The 12,268-nt window shown below is 55.1% G+C and overlaps 1 long non-coding RNA gene across 4 annotated transcripts in view; it reads right to left on the reverse strand.

Moving 5' to 3' along the window:
* The window catches only part of LOC125963353 (uncharacterized), a 51,043-nt gene extending 39,251 nt beyond the window's left edge, over window positions 1-11,792 (reverse strand). The window contains exon 1 of one of the 4 annotated variants that reach the window (XR_007475205.1): window positions 11,706-11,792. This is a non-coding gene — a long non-coding RNA (uncharacterized LOC125963353). Of the gene's footprint in view, window positions 1-3,658; window positions 3,771-6,340; window positions 6,460-9,022; window positions 9,142-11,705 lie in introns of those variants that run through there. The other 3 variants (XR_007475201.1, XR_007475200.1, XR_007475202.1) reach the window with 3 other exon arrangements.
* Window positions 11,793-12,268: the final 476 nt, after the last annotated feature.

The raw sequence follows: 12,268 nt of genomic DNA on the forward strand, positions 1-12,268 counted from the left end.
TCCGCTTGAGAGGGAGAGCAAGCCATTCTCAAGTGGAGGAGGGATGTTTTCAGCAGCTATCTGCAACATTCTGTGGACCTGGCCACTGTGTAGCTACAAAGAAACCTTTTGTCTGAGGAAACTAACTAAAGAAACTTGAAAGTGGAAAAAGAGAGAAAGAATGAGACAATACCCTCCTCTTGGTGACTCATTCACTTATTCGTTCACTTACCAAAGCAAATATCCACTACGTGTAGCGAGTACTGTGCTGAAAACCGCACAGAACACGGAGACGTACCCCCATTCGCAGGGAGGTTAGATACCAGAGAGGGAGACAAGATGTAGATTTACCTTACGGCCGTTCCGCACATGTCTTGTTAAACAGTTTACAGCTTCAGGGGAGAGAAGGGATCCAGAAATCGCCTGGATTCTCAGTGAAGTCTTCCCAGAGAAGCAGGTGCAAAATAGGTGGACTGGAAGAAACAAAACAATTAACCTCGTGGGTAGATATGAAACGGAGCAGAGGTGCACAGATATTTAGACCCCGTTCTTCCTTGAAACGTCTAGAAAGTGAAACTGAAACCAAATTACGGAGGGCCTTGAGTGTCAGTCTTAGGAGCTTGGCCGTATGGGGATGACAGCGGGTGCCACGGACGGCTCGGAAGAGGGCAAGGGCATAACCCAAGAGCCCTGGGAGGTGTAGGAGAGGTCGCAGCGAGGGAGGTAGAAAGGCATGCGATTCTCCGAAGCAGTCACCGTAAGCCAGGTGTAAACTCATAAACGGTAGACGCGAGTAAGGGCGACACAGATGGCAGGGAGGAGTACGAGGGACACTAGAAAGGAAAACGGTCAGGGCTTCACCAGGGATTGGGTGCATTCCTTTCTCCCTCTAACAGAGGTTATCAGTAACCGGCTGGTCGCTGGGAATCAAGAGCAAGCAAAACAGGCGTGATCTCTTCTTCCTCACGGACCACGGGGTAAACTTACCTACCTGAAACTGGATGTGAAAGGCGACGACGGCCATAAGCGAAAGGTGCGTGGTGTCACGTGAGCTACGGTAGGGGGACGTGATGAGTTGAGTCGGTAAGGGGACGCTTTCTTGACCAAGTGACACCTGAGAAGAGATGAGAAGGGTGAGGTGGGCATCAGTCAGCTGCAAACTAAACAGGAGGGACACTTCCTGCAGAGGGGCAGCACGGGCGATGCGCCGTTGTAAGTATGCAGGCCTGAGAGGAGGCCACTGTGGGCAGGATGATTGAGAATGAAAGGAAGGAGCTGCAAGACGAGGCCGCAGAGATCACGCTCCACCCTGCCCAGGGGATGCCCTGCCCTGCGGACTAGCACACCCAGAGAGAGAGTACCAGTGCACAGCCAGATGAGAAGCCCGCTCGGGAACGCAAGCCAACGCTGCTTCTTTCGCCAAGAAAGTCTTGCCTGGTAAACTAAACAGCGTATCCATAGAGCGGACACGTGATTTACATTCTGAAGCAGGCGCCCCGCCTTACGGAACGGCGACGGTTCTCAGGGGGGGCCGGGCAGGAGCCGCTCCGCGCGTCTGTGCCAGGGACCCACCCGCCTGCGGGACCTCCGGCCGCCTCGCAGGAAGCTACGACGCCCAGTCCCACGGCTACCTGTGCAGCGAGGTGGACTCCGCGGACGCGTGCCACACACACTTCAAGGCGGGAGCGCGGGCCTGAGTGGCAAGGCGAGAGGCCGGCCTGCCGCGCAGACCAAGAAGGCGCTCTTCGGCCTGGGCCTAGGTGCTTGCGCCGCCCCCCCTGGGCCTGCCGGGCTCTGAGGGCCCTGCCCTGGACACCCTGCCCCCCTGCCCTTGGTTCAGTCACAGCAGAGGTGGCCACACCCACACCCTCTGTGACCTCGGCGTTCCACCCTCCTGCAGCCCCGCCCGCCCCCCTCCGCCGGTTGCCCTGGGCTACGGAAGCTGCATCCTGGGGCCAGGGGGTTCCCAGGAGGCCAAGGGAAGACACGATGGCCTTCAATGAGTCGCAGAGGCCTTACGTGGCCTTGTGTGGTTGGGCTCACCTCTGACGTTTCAGTGAACTCTGCGACAAGACAGGGACCTACCTGCAGCCTCACAGTTGGGCTCCACGGTAAGGTGTGCGGGACAGACCTCAAACTGACCCCACGGCATGGAGCAACACCCGCCATCGAGAGGTCTACAAGAGAGCCGCTGCAGCTAGCCCACAGGTCCGAGAAAACTAGGTTCTTCTTTACGTGAGTGAGTTTTGGGGAGATTTGTTGCAAAGCATTACCACAGCAAGAGCCGACTAATACAACGTTCTCCAAATCACTGCCAGGTCCACGGCTGCCACCGAGCCTACGTGTAAGGCACCTGTGTCCTCGAACTTTGAGAACTCCTGAATTCTCGGTGCCTCTCCAACACAATGTACGTGGCTAAGGTGTCCCCAGATAACTTCACTAACGTACCACCGAGACCGCCCTAAGCTTTTATTGAACGCAATGCAACGCTCTTTCTATTCGTTTTCCGTTTCGACGTCGGTAAAATGCTTTCCGTCAATCTAAAAGGATGGAAAATCGGCACAAAACACTCTGCGGATAGTTGTTTCTCACAAAGGAAAATCACAAACGAAACAGGCATTTCACCGGGTGTAGAGCACTAACGCCCCCTGGTGCCTCTAAATGCCAAGTGAACAGAGGCGCTTAATTAAATATCGAATCCCAGCTCTCTCCGCTTGAGAGGGAGAGCAAGCCATTCTCAAGTGGAGGAGGGATGTTTTCAGCAGCTATCTGCAACATTCTGTGGACCTGGCCACTGTGTAGCTACAAAGAAACCTTTTGTCTGAGGAAACTAACTAAAGAAACTTGAAAGTGGAAAAAGAGAGAAAGAATGAGACAATACCCTCTTCTTGGTGACTCATTCACTTATTCGTTCACTTACCAAAGCAAATATCCACTACGTGTAGCGAGTACTGTGCTGAAAACCGCACAGAACACGGAGACGTACCCCCATTCGCAGGGAGGTTAGATACCAGAGAGGGAGACAAGATATAGATTACCTTACGGCCGTTCGCACATGTCTTGTTAAACAGTTTACAGCTTCAGGGGAGAGAAGGGATCCAGAAATCGCCTGGATTCTCAGTGAAGTCTTCCCAGAGAAGCAGGTGCAAAATAGGTGGACTGGAAGAAACAAAACAATTAACCTCGTGGGTAGATATGAAACGGAGCAGAGGTGCACAGATATTTAGACCCCGTTCTTCCTTGAAACGTCTAGAAAGTGAAACTGAAACCAAATTACGGAGGGCCTTGAGTGTCAGTCTTAGGAGCTTGGCCGTATGGGGATGACAGCGGGTGCCACGGACGGCTCGGAAGAGGGCAAGGGCATAACCCAAGAGCCCTAGGAGGTGTAGGAGAGGTCGCAGCGAGGGAGGTAGAAAGGCATGCGATTCTCCGAAGCAGTCACCGTAAGCCAGGTGTAAACTCATAAACGGTAGACGCGGAGTAAGGGCAACACAGATGGCAGGGAGGAGTACGAGGGACACTAGAAAGGAAAACGGTCAGAGCTTCACCAGGGATTGGGTGCATTCCTTTCTCCCTCTAACAGAGGTTATCAGTAACCGGGCTGGTCGCTGGGAATCAAGAGCAAGCAAAACAGGCGTGATCTCTTCTTCCTCACGGACCACGGGGTAAACTTACCTACCTGAAACTGGATGTGAAAGGCGACGACGGCCATAAGCGAGAGGTGCGTGGTGTCACGTGAGCTACGGTAGGGGGACGTGATGAGTTGAGTCGGTAAGGGGACGCTTTCTTGACCAAGTGACACCTGAGAAGAGATGAGAAGGGTGAGGCGGCATCAGTCAGCTGCAAACTAAACAGAGGGACACTTCCTGCAGAGGGGCAGCACGGGCGATGCGCCGTTGTAAGTATGCAGGCCTGAGAGGAGGCCACTGTGGGCAGGATGATTGAGAATGAAAGGAAGGAGCTGCAAGACGAGGCCGCAGAGATCACGCTCCACCCTGCCCAGGGGATGCCCTGCCCTGCGGACTAGCACACCCAGAGAGAGAGTACCAGTGCACAGCCAGATGAGAAGCCCGCTCGGGAACGCAAGCCAACGCTGCTTCTTTCGCCAAGAAAGTCTTGCCTGGTAAACTAAACAGCGTATCCATAGAGCGGACACGTGATTTACATTCTGAAGCAGGCGCCCCGCCTTACGGAACGGCGACGGTTCTCAGGGGGGCCGGGCAGGAGCCGCTCCGCGCGTCTGTGCCAGGGACCCACCCGCCTGCGGGACCTCCGGCCGCCTCGCAGGAAGCTACGACGCCCAGTCCCACGGCTACCTGTGCAGCGAGGTGGACTCCGCGGACGCGTGCCACACACACTTCAAGCGGGAGCGCGGCCTGAGTGGCAAGGCGAGAGGCCGGCCTGCCGCGCAGACCAAGAAGGCGCTCTTCGGCCTGGGCCTAGGTGCTTGCGCCGCCCCCCTGGGCCTGCCGGGCTCTGAGGGCCCTGCCCTGGACACCCTGCCCCCCTGCCCTTGGTTCAGTCACAGCAGAGGTGGCCACACCCACACCCTCTGTGACCTCGGCGTTCCACCCTCCTGCAGCCCCGCCCGCCCCCCTCCGCCGGTTGCCCTGGGCTACGGAAGCTGCATCCTGGGGCCAGGGGGTTCCCAGGAGGCCAAGGGAAGACACGATGGCCTTCAATGAGTCGCAGAGGCCTTACGTGGCCTTGTGTGGTTGGGCTCACCTCTGACGTTTCAGTGAACTCTGCGACAAGACAGGGACCTACCTGCAGCCTCACAGTTGGGCTCCACGGTAAGGTGTGCGGGACAGACCTCAAACTGACCCACGGCATGGAGCAACACCCGCCATCGAGAGGTCTACAAGAGAGCCGCTGCAGCTAGCCCACAGGTCCGAGAAAACTAGGTTCTTCTTTACGTGAGTGAGTTTTGGGGAGATTTGTTGCAAAGCATTACCACAGCAAGAGCCGACTAATACAACGTTCTCCAAATCACTGCCATGTCCACGGCTGCCACCGAGCCTACGTGTAAGGCACCTGTGTCCTCGAACTTTGAGAACTCCTGAATTCTCGGTGCCTCTCCAACACAATGTACGTGACTAAGGTGTCCCCAGATAACTTCACTAACGTACCACCGAGACCGCCCTAAGCTTTTATTGAACGCAATGCAACGCTCTTTCTATTCGTTTTCCGTTTCGACGTCGGTAAAATGCTTTCCGTCAATCTAAAAGGATGGAAAATCGGCACAAAACACTCTGCGGATAGTTGTTTTTCACAAAGGAAAATCACAAACTAAACAGGCATTTCACCGGGTGTAGAGCACTAACGCCCCCTGGTGCCTCTAAATGCCAAGTGAACAGAGGCGCTTAATTAAATATCGAATCCCAGCTCTCTCCGCTTGAGAGGGAGAGCAAGCCATTCTCAAGTGGAGGAGGGATGTTTTCAGCAGCTATCTGCAACATTCTGTGGACCTGGCCACTGTGTAGCTACAAAGAAACCTTTTGTCTGAGGAAACTAACTAAAGAAACTTGAAAGTGGAAAAAGAGAGAAAGAATGAGACAATACCCTCTTCTTGGTGACTCATTCACTTATTCGTTCACTTACCAAAGCAAATATCCACTACGTGTAGAGAGTACTGTGCTGAAAACCGCACAGAACACGGAGACGTACCCCCATTCGCAGGGAGGTTAGATACCAGAGAGGGAGACAAGATGTAGATTACCTTACGGCCGTTCCGCACATGTCTTGTTAAACAGTTTACAGCTTCAGGGGAGAGAAGGGATCCAGAAATCGCCTGGATTCTCAGTGAAGTCTTCCCAGAGAAGCAGGTGCAAAATAGGTGGACTGGAAGAAACAAAACAATTAACCTCGTGGGTAGATATGAAACGGAGCAGAGGTGCACAGATATTTAGACCCCGTTCTTCCTTGAAACGTCTAGAAAGTGAAACTGAAGCCAAATTACGGAGGGCCTTGAGTGTCAGTCTTAGGAGCTTGGCCGTATGGGGATGACAGCGGGTGCCACGGACGGCTCGGAAGAGGGCAAGGGCATAACCCAAGAGCCCTGGGAGGTGTAGGAGAGGTCGCAGCGAGGGAGGTAGAAAGGCATGCGATTCTCCGAAGCAGTCACCGTAAGCCAGGTGTAAACTCATAAACGGTAGACGCGGAGTAAGGGCGACACAGATGGCAGGGAGGAGTACGAGGGACACTAGAAAGGAAAACGGTCAGGGCTTCACCAGGGATTGGGTGCATTCCTTTCTCCCTCTAACAGAGGTTATCAGTAACCGGGCTGGTCGCTGGGAATCAAGAGCAAGCAAAACAGGCGTGATCTCTTCTTCCTCACGGACCACGGGGTAAACTTACCTACCTGAAACTGGATGTGAAAGGCGACGACGGCCATAAGCGAGAGGTGCGTGGTGTCACGTGAGCTACGGTAGGGGGACGTGATGAGTTGAGTCGGTAAGGGGACGCTTTCTTGACCAAGTGACACCTGAGAAGAGATGAGAAGGGTGAGGCGGCATCAGTCAGCTGCAAACTAAACAGAGGGGCACTTCCTGCAGAGGGGCAGCACGGGCGATGCGCCGTTGTAAGTATGCAGGCCTGAGAGGAGGCCACCGTGGGCAGGATGATTGAGAATGAAAGGAAGGAGCTGCAAGACGAGGCCGCAGAGATCACGCTCCACCCTGCCCAGGGGATGCCCTGCCCTGCGGACTAGCACACCCAGAGAGAGAGTACCAGTGCACAGCCAGATGAGAAGCCCGCTCGAGAACGCAAGCCAACGCTGCTTCTTTCGCCAAGAAAGTCTTGCCTGGTAAACTAAACAGCGTATCCATAGAGCGGACACGTGATTTACATTCTGAAGCAGGCGCCCCGCCTTACGGAACGGCGACGGTTCTCAGGGGGGCCGGGCAGGAGCCGCTCCGCGCGTCTGTGCCAGGGACCCACCCGCCTGCGGGACCTCCGGCCGCCTCGCAGGAAGCGACGACGCCCAGTCCCACGGCTACCTGTGCAGCGAGGTGTACTCCGCGGACGCGTGCCACACACACTTCAAGCGGGAGCGCGGCCTGAGTGGCAAGGCGAGAGGCCGGCCTGCCGCGCAGACCAAGAAGGCGCTCTTCGGCCTGGGCCTAGGTGCTTGCGCCGCCCCCCTGGGCCTGCCGGGCTCTGAGGGCCCTGCCCTGGACACCCTGCCCCCCTGCCCTTGGTTCAGTCACAGCAGAGGTGGCCACACCCACACCCTCTGTGACCTCGGCGTTCCACCCTCCTGCAGCCCCGCCCGCCCCCCTCCGCCGGTTGCCCTGGGCTACGGAAGCTGCATCCTGGGGCCAGGGGGTTCCCAGGAGGCCAAGGGAAGACACGATGGCCTTCAATGAGTCGCAGAGGCCTTACGTGGCCTTGTGTGGTTGGGCTCACCTCTGACGTTTCAGTGAACTCTGCGACAAGACAGGGACCTACCTGCAGCCTCACAGTTGGGCTCCACGGTAAGGTGTGCGGGACAGACCTCAAACTGACCCACGGCATGGAGCAACACCCGCCATCGAGAGGTCTACAAGAGAGCCGCTGCAGCTAGCCCACAGGTCCGAGAAAACTAGGTTCTTCTTTACGTAAGTGAGTTTTGGGGAGATTTGTTGCAAAGCATTACCACAGCAAGAGCCGACTAATACAACGTTCTCCAAATCACTGCCATGTCCACGGCTGCCACCGAGCCTACGTGTAAGGCACCTGTGTCCTCGAACTTTGAGAACTCCTGAATTCTCGGTGCCTCTCCAACACAATGTACGTGGCTAAGGTGTCCCCAGATAACTTCACTAACGTACCACCGAGACCGCCCTAAGCTTTTGTTGAACGCAATGCAACGCTCTTTCTATTCGTTTTCCGTTTCGACGTCGGTAAAATGCTTTCCGTCAATCTAAAAGGATGGAAAATCGGCACAAAACACTCTGCGGATAGTTGTTTCTCACAAAGGAAAATCACAAACGAAACAGGCATTTCACCGGGTGTAGAGCACTAACGCCCCCTAGTGCCTCTAAATGCCAAGTGAACAGAGGCGCTTAATTAAATATCGAATCCCAGCTCTCTCCGCTTGAGAGGGAGAGCAAGCCATTCTCAAGTGGAGGAGGGATGTTTTCAGCAGCTATCTGCAACATTCTGTGGACCTGGCCACTGTGTAGCTACAAAGAAACCTTTTGTCTGAGGAAACTAACTAAAGAAACTTGAAAGTGGAGAAAGAGAGAAAGAATGAGACAATACCCTCTTCTTGGTGACTCATTCACTTATTCGTTCACTTACCAAAGCAAATATCCACTACGTGTAGAGAGTACTGTGCTGAAAACCGCACAGAACACGGAGACGTACCCCCCATTCGCAGGGAGGTTAGATACCAGAGAGGGAGACAAGATGTAGATTACCTTACGGCCGTTCCGCACATGTCTTGTTAAACAGTTTACAGCTTCAGGGGAGAGAAGGGATCCAGAAATCGCCTGGATTCTCAGTGAAGTCTTCCCAGAGAAGCAGGTGCAAAATAGGTGGACTGGAAGAAACAAAACAATTAACCTCGTGGGTAGATATGAAACGGAGCAGAGGTGCACAGATATTTAGACCCCGTTCTTCCTTGAAACGTCTAGAAAGTGAAACTGAAGCCAAATTACGGAGGGCCTTGAGTGTCAGTCTTAGGAGCTTGGCCGTATGGGGATGACAGCGGGTGCCACGGACGGCTCGGAAGAGGGCAAGGGCATAACCCAAGAGCCCTGGGAGGTGTAGGAGAGGTCGCAGCGAGGGAGGTAGAAAGGCATGCGATCTCCGAAGCAGTCACCGTAAGCCAGGTGTAAACTCATAAACGGTAGACGCGGAGTAAGGGCGACACAGATGGCAGGGAGGAGTACGAGGGACACTAGAAAGGAAAACGGTCAGGGCTTCACCAGGGATTGGGTGCATTCCTTTCTCCCTCTAACAGAGGTTATCAGTAACCGGGCTGGTCGCTGGGAATCAAGAGCAAGCAAAACAGGCGTGATCTCTTCTTCCTCACGGACCACGGGGTAAACTTACCTACCTGAAACTGGATGTGAAAGGCGACGACGGCCATAAGCGAGAGGTGCGTGGTGTCACGTGAGCTACGGTAGGGGGACGTGATGAGTTGAGTCGGTAAGGGGACGCTTTCTTGACCAAGTGACACCTGAGAAGAGATGAGAAGGGTGAGGCGGCATCAGTCAGCTGCAAACTAAACAGAGGGGCACTTCCTGCAGAGGGGCAGCACGGGCGATGCGCCGTTGTAAGTATGCAGGCCTGAGAGGAGGCCACCGTGGGCAGGATGATTGAGAATGAAAGGAAGGAGCTGCAAGACGAGGCCGCAGAGATCACGCTCCACCCTGCCCAGGGGATGCCCTGCCCTGCGGACTAGCACACCCAGAGAGAGAGTACCAGTGCACAGCCAGATGAGAAGCCCGCTCGAGAACGCAAGCCAACGCTGCTTCTTTCGCCAAGAAAGTCTTGCCTGGTAAACTAAACAGCGTATCCATAGAGCGGACACGTGATTTACATTCTGAAGCAGGCGCCCCGCCTTACGGAACGGCGACAGTTCTCAGGGGGACCGGGCAGGAGCCGCTCCGCGCGTCTGTGCCAGGGACCCACCCGCCTGCGGGACCTCCGGCCGCCTCGCAGGAAGCGACGACGCCCAGTCCCACGGCTACCTGTGCAGCGAGGTGTACTCCGCGGACGCGTGCCACACACACTTCAAGCGGGAGCGCGGCCTGAGTGGCAAGGCGAGAGGCCGGCCTGCCGCGCAGACCAAGAAGGCGCTCTTCGGCCTGGGCCTAGGTGCTTGCGCCGCCCCCCTGGGCCTGCCGGGCTCTGAGGGCCCTGCCCTGGACACCCTGCCCCCCTGCCCTTGGTTCAGTCACAGCAGAGGTGGCCACACCCACACCCTCTGTGACCTCGGCGTTCCACCCTCCTGCAGCCCCGCCCGCCCCCCTCCGCCGGTTGCCCTGGGCTACGGAAGCTGCATCCTGGGGCCAGGGGGTTCCCAGGAGGCCAAGGGAAGACACGATGGCCTTCAATGAGTCGCAGAGGCCTTACGTGGCCTTGTGTGGTTGGGCTCACCTCTGACGTTTCAGTGAACTCTGCGACAAGACAGGGACCTACCTGCAGCCTCACAGTTGGGCTCCACGGTAAGGTGTGCGGGACAGACCTCAAACTGACCCACGGCATGGAGCAACACCCGCCATCGAGAGGTCTACAAGAGAGCCGCTGCAGCTAGCCCACAGGTCCGAGAAAACTAGGTTCTTCTTTACGTAAGTGAGTTTTGGGGAGATTTGTTGCAAAGCATTACCACAGCAAGAGCCGACTAATACAACGTTCTCCAAATCACTGCCATGTCCACGGCTGCCACCGAGCCTACGTGTAAGGCACCTGTGTCCTCGAACTTTGAGAACTCCTGAATTCTCGGTGCCTCTCCAACACAATGTACGTGGCTAAGGTGTCCCCAGATAACTTCACTAACGTACCACCGAGACCGCCCTAAGCTTTTGTTGAACGCAATGCAACGCTCTTTCTATTCGTTTTCCGTTTCGACGTCGGTAAAATGCTTTCCGTCAATCTAAAAGGATGGAAAATTGGCACAAAACACTCTGCGGATAGTTGTTTCTCACAAAGGAAAATCACAAACTAAACAGGCATTTCACCGGGTGTAGAGCACTAACGCCCCCTAGTGCCTCTAAATGCCAAGTGAACAGAGGCGCTTAATTAAATATCGAATCCCAGCTCTCTCCGCTTGAGAGGGAGAGCAAGCCATTCTCAAGTGGAGGAGGGATGTTTTCAGCAGCTATCTGCAACATTCTGTGGACCTGGCCACTGTGTAGCTACAAAGAAACCTTTTGTCTGAGGAAACTAACTAAAGAAACTTGAAAGTGGAGAAAGAGAGAAAGAATGAGACAATACCCTCTTCTTGGTGACTCATTCACTTATTCGTTCACTTACCAAAGCAAATATCCACTACGTGTAGAGAGTACTGTGCTGAAAACCGCACAGAACACGGAGACGTACCCCCCATTCGCAGGGAGGTTAGATACCAGAGAGGGAGACAAGATGTAGATTACCTTACGGCCGTTCCGCACATGTCTTGTTAAACAGTTTACAGCTTCAGGGGAGAGAAGGGATCCAGAAATCGCCTGGATTCTCAGTGAAGTCTTCCCAGAGAAGCAGGTGCAAAATAGGTGGACTGGAAGAAACAAAACAATTAACCTCGTGGGTAGATATGAAAAGGAGCAGAGGTGCACAGATATTTAGACCCCGTTCTTCCTTGAAACGTCTAGAAAGTGAAACTGAAGCCAAATTACGGAGGGCCTTGAGTGTCAGTCTTAGGAGCTTGGCCGTATGGGGATGACAGCGGGTGCCACGGACGGCTCGGAAGAGGGCAAGGGCATAACCCAAGAGCCCTGGGAGGTGTAGGAGAGGTCGCAGCGAGGGAGGTAGAAAGGCATGCGATTCTCCGAAGCAGTCACCGTAAGCCAGGTGTAAACTCATAAACGGTAGACGCGGAGTAAGGGCGACACAGATGGCAGGGAGGAGTACGAGGGACACTAGAAAGGAAAACGGTCAGGGCTTCACCAGGGATTGGGTGCATTCCTTTCTCCCTCTAACAGAGGTTATCAGTAACCGGGCTGGTCGCTGGGAATCAAGAGCAAGCAAAACAGGCGTGATCTCTTCTTCCTCACGGACCACGGGGTAAACTTACCTACCTGAAACTGGATGTGAAAGGCGACGACGGCCATAAGCGAGAGGTGCGTGGTGTCACGTGAGCTACGGTAGGGGGACGTGATGAGTTGAGTCGGTAAGGGGATGCTTTCTTGACCAAGTGACACCTGAGAAGAGATGAGAAGGGTGAGGCGGCATCAGTCAGCTGCAAACTAAACAGAGGGACACTTCCTGCAGAGGGGCAGCACGGGCGATGCGCCGTTGTAAGTATGCAGGCCTGAGAGGAGGCCACTGTGGGCAGGATGATTGAGAATGAAAGGAAGGAGCTGCAAGACGAGGCCGCAGAGATCACGCTCCACCCTGCCCAGGGGATGCCCTGCCCTGCGGACTAGCACACCCAGAGAGAGAGTACCAGTGCACAGCCAGATGAGAAGCCCGCTCGAGAACGCAAGCCAACGCTGCTTCTTTCGCCAAGAAAGTCTTGCCTGGTAAACTAAACAGCGTATCCATAGAGCGGACACGTGATTTACATTCTGAAGCAGGCGCCCCGCCTTACGGAACGGCGACGGTTCTCAGGGGGACCGGGCAGGAGCCGCTCCGCGCGTCT

The sequence above is a fragment of the Orcinus orca genome, unplaced genomic scaffold (assembly GCF_937001465.1).
Source record: "Orcinus orca unplaced genomic scaffold, mOrcOrc1.1 scaffold_469, whole genome shotgun sequence".
NCBI classification, from domain to species: Eukaryota; Metazoa; Chordata; class Mammalia; order Artiodactyla; family Delphinidae; genus Orcinus; species Orcinus orca.